Source organism: Myotis brandtii, unplaced genomic scaffold, assembly GCF_000412655.1.
Source record: "Myotis brandtii unplaced genomic scaffold, ASM41265v1 scaffold152, whole genome shotgun sequence".
NCBI lineage: Eukaryota > Metazoa > Chordata > Mammalia > Chiroptera > Vespertilionidae > Myotis > Myotis brandtii.
Window position 1 is genome coordinate 1,105,500 of NW_005355502.1, and position 4,692 is coordinate 1,110,191.

The following is a 4,692-nucleotide window of genomic DNA, read 5'->3' on the forward strand; positions in this document are numbered from 1 at the left end:
ACTTTTCAAGTGAGGGGAAAACCACCCTCTACATTTCCTTCCAAACTCAACCTGGAGGAAAAATCCCAGCTCACTGAGAAAACTTCATAACCCTCTTCTTAGCTGGAGAGGACACGGCCCTGACTCCCAGCCCCTTTCCACCAGGAAGGAAAGGAAAAGCACTCTCATCCCACCACTGCACCTAACTGATTTTAGGAGATGCCAACAGGAGGCTGGCAGTCTTTGGGAAGGCCACTAGGGCCTCCTTATAAGTGAGGTGGCTGGCCCATCGCTTCCCTGAATATAAACAGGAACCAGACAGAAAACACACTGAAAGGAGGCGAAAGGCATGAGCAGTCTACCCTAATCAGACTCCTATGTAAGAGCCAGACAGGATCATCAGGAATCATGTTAGTCTAAGCCAGTGGTTCTCAACCTTCCTAATGCCGCGACCCTTTAATACAGTTCCTCATTTTGTGGTGACCCCCAATTTCATTGCTACAAATTGAACATAATTAAAGCATAGTGATTAATCACAAAAACAATATGTAATTATATGTGTTTTCTGATGGTCTTAGGCAACCCGTGAAAGGGTCGTTTGACCCCCAAAGGGGTCGCGACCCACAGGTTGAGAACCGCTGGTCTAAGCCTTCCATCTCCCCCAAATCTGGCAGAGGGGAGTCGGGCTATAAGGGGGCAGTGGCCTGGGAAAGGGCATGTGTGCCATGCCTACGCTCTCCTGGTCCTGGATTCCCTGATGACTCACCTGACATCCTTTCGGAAACCTTAGACTTACGTGTCTCAGGTGCTTTATAAACACTTCCTGTGTAAAGCCTAACACTAATGGAAATAACAGTCTTCTGATTTCACAGATGAGAAAAAGGAAACCGATTTCACTCACCAGCGGCACCTGGCAGTTCAGCTGGTCTCTTTTGCCTTAATCACTGCCAACCTGAGAGGTGGCAGCCACCCATTCAGCACAGAGCTCAAACTTACTTCTTATTCCTCATGGGAACCCAGCCATTTGCTGAGGTCAGACTTATTTAGGGAGTGGCCGTGAGGGCTCGTTTGCTTTTGCCTGAAATACTGGGACCCCAAAGGCAATTAAGCTTGGTGAGTGGGAGAGTCTGGGTCCTATACTATGTGGACTTTCCAAAGCATAGGAACTGCTATCCAATATCATGTTGGAAGAGCCTCTAGGGGGTAAATCTTGCCCAAGAATAAAGCCAGTTTTTTTATTGTTTTTTCCAGAACTGTCAAGTAAACAAATTTATTGAACGCAACAGCAGGTAACCTTCCAAATAAAAGACCATCAAAAGAAATAATGTAGACAAAGACAAAAAATGTGTGTAACAAGTTAATAAAAATATTCAGTGGGCCATTTGGAGAGCATAACAGTGCAGAGAATACAAACAAAAGTTTTGATTTCGGTCAACAAGTTTGTACAACCTCAAGAAACACACTCATCACAAACCAAGAGGAATCCACAAAGGTGGAGGGTCACGTGAGTAGTGGACTCATCACCTCAGCGGGGTAAGGCAGGGTGTCTGTAAGACCAACTCACCCAAGCCCCCTTTGCCTACTGCTTCAAATTCCCCCTTTGAAACCTAGAATCATTCATTAGTGCAACAGGTATGAGCAATTAATCCCAGACTCTGGGCTGGGACCAGGTCAGAGGGAAGACACTTCTCCCAGAATAAATGTGTGCTGGGGAACCCCAGCAGCTGAACGGCTTCCTTTGGCAATATCCAAGGCCTGTGCTGGAAGTGGGGAGGGAGTGGGCAGTGGAAGTGGGAAGTGCGAGAGTAGGCTGAGCTTCCGAGAGGAGCAGGGAGGATGTGATGCCCAGCACCTGATCTGAAACAGCACCTGATGGCCACTCAGAGCCATCGGAACCATCTTGGTTGCTGAACCAGAGCTCAAGCATGTTTTGTCCCTCAATATGGAAAACACCTCTAGAGCCTCCCTGACAGGCAGGCCAGTCCAGGTTACACTAAATAAATGCCACAATTACAGCTTCCCATAGGAATCAGCTGCAGGGAAGGGTGGGAACCCCCCAGTACGATTCAGAAAAACAGACTGGACGACGAGGGGGCAATTGCACATGTCCTCAGATGCGTCCCAAAGAACACTTGACAAATCACTATGTGATGACTGTGCAGAGTCCTTTCAGTTGGCATCCGTTACCAAGACGGTTAAGTCCTCACTAACCAGAGACGCAAGGAAAATGGAAACACAGGCAGCTAACAAAACCAACCTGGTAGCACTCCCTCCAGCTTCACCTTGTAATTGTGTAATTGGGTCTACTTCTGGGCTGCATTGCACTGAAGACACTTTCAGTGCAGCATACACACAGTGCTAAGTACAGATCTGCTTTCGTTTTTAAGCTTTTAGACCCAAGTCCTTATCCCAGTAACTTCCCACCTCTGTTTAACACAATTTGGCCTAGTCTAATATATGAGGCCACCTGAACTGTGGAGTCCCACTCCTGGGCGACCAGTACTGTTTCAAAGACCAACTAATACTGTGTGGCTTTGAAAACAATGCCTTGTACATCTTCAACTGGATTTCCTCGGGCCTGGGAGCTTGGTTGAAATTTGGATCTTCACTCAGCTCTAGATTTTTCTTACCAAAATTCGGTATGGAGTCTTGGAACCAGCTCATACAAGTGGGTGCATTCAGCATGGATGAGGGGGCACTGCTGAGGCCTCATTACAGGAGGCGGGATTAACGATATATTCAAATGTGTAGGGATGGGGAAGAGCAACTCAATGAAGTAACACCATCTCATATAGCTTTCTAATTGCTAAAGAAACGGCACAGAAGCTCACAAAACCATTTGCCAAAACCAGCTCATTTTAATTCAGTTTGTAGTCGCCCTCAGATATTTGCCTATTTTCAAAATGGCATCCGCATCCTGCCCTCTCCACACCCGCCCCCTGTTGGAGGGAAGGCTGCCCTGGCTTGGTTGAGGGGCCTGCATTTGGCCTCTTCCACACCATTCCTGCTTACTAATTAGCAAACCTATTTCTAGGGTAAGAGAAAGGGGTGTTTCATTTCCCAGAAGAGTAACAAGACCCCGCCCTCCCACCTCGGGTCCCTCTGCAGGAAGCCTGCTTCCTGTGGGCACGAGGGTGTCGAGCACCGGCCGAGCCACTAGAGAACTTCCCTCAGGGACACAAACTTGGAGGGAACTTGGAAGTCCCTCCCCGACTGCTCCCTTTTCTGGTTCTCATTTGCACTTTTGTAATAATTATCATTAAAAGTATAACTGAAAACTTTTTAAATGGTTCTTCAGTGGGCCTAGGGAAGCTGAACAATTAAAAACAAAACCCACCCGCTCTAGTCCACCTAACGTATGAGACGCCTTCTTGTCGGCTGGGGAGGAGCAGTCCTCCGGTCCTCAGGACCCTGGGCCCCCTCTCCTGTGCACTGGCCAGGACCCCTGCCCCCTCTACCCCATTCAGAACTGGGAAAAACAGGAGGTCGCAGACAGTTGGATGAGAAGGTGGTCTCTCAGGTTGGGCATCCTGACTACAACTGAACCCACAGAACCAGCTGGGGTCCCTAGAAACTATACAAGGATCTTGTGTCAGGCTAAAGGAAGGCAGGCACCTGGCCCGAGACCCTACCCTCTCCAGCTTTCCAGCAGTATTGCTGACCACCCACTCTCTAGAGGCAACAAACATCAAACTCCAATTACATTCCCTGTCAATGTCAATTTCAGAAAAACATCGACTGCAGAAACCCTTCAAATAACCATCTGTCAAGAGGGGAGTCTGAATCCGTAAGGGGAGTCAAGGACCTCGGAACAAGCACTTGCTGCCAGGCTGAGAAACGTGCCTGGAGGGAGGTGGGGCAGCCAGGGAGAACACGCCAAACGCTCCACGGACAAACTCGCTACCTCAAAAATATAAGTGTTTTATACGTTTATTTAAAAGATTCCCTTTTCCATCTGTTCCAAAGTTCCTGCCGCCACCCTTCCAGCACAGGCCGGGAGGACATGGTTTCAAGGGGAAAAGGACAAGCCCTCCACTGAAGCGAGGTAGGACAGTCAGCTCCTGGGCAGCGTCCAAAGCTGGCCTCAGGGAGCGAGCGCAGGAATCGGGCAACTGGGCCTCCCTCTTGTGAGGAAAGAGCTGAGAAAATTCATCTTCTCTTTAGTGACAATGGTCCACACTCAGATTCAGAAGCCTCCATCCTGATGTTCCCTGGCCCTCATCTCCCTCCTCTAGGGCCAGTTTTAGCAGGCAAACGGGAATATAGATACATATATGTGTACATATATATTTTAGATAGGTAAAATATATACATATCTTATACATGTACATATATATATTTGGGGGAGGGGAAGGAGGAGAGGGTAATGTAAACCTAAACAGTCATCACATCACCCCAATGAGCCTGACATGAACACAGATAATAAATAACGCCTGGGGTGAGTGACAACACGGCGCAGCAAGAGGGAAAGGGCACACGTTCACTATTAAATACACTCACGTTTGGCAGAGTTCAGGCCAGCCCCAGGCTTCTGCACTTGCCAGACAAGTAAGCTGATGATACTCAGAAATTCTCTAAGAAAGTATTCAAGCAGAGCTCCAAACCACAGTTTTCCTTCAAGTCCGGTGGCTGCAGGCAGTTTCCGACCACCAGGAACAGAAACTTTGGCTCCAAGGCAAATGAAAAAAAAAAAAAAAAAAAAAAAAAATTCCC

At 48.0% G+C, this 4,692-nt stretch overlaps 1 long non-coding RNA gene across 1 annotated transcript; it reads left to right on the forward strand.

The window, feature by feature from the left end:
- The first annotated feature begins 563 nt into the window (after window positions 1–563).
- LOC106725281 lies at window positions 564–4,692 on the forward strand. Its single transcript, XR_001361144.1, has 2 exons — window positions 564–1,268; window positions 3,707–4,692. It is a non-coding gene; the product is annotated as an uncharacterized LOC106725281 (long non-coding RNA).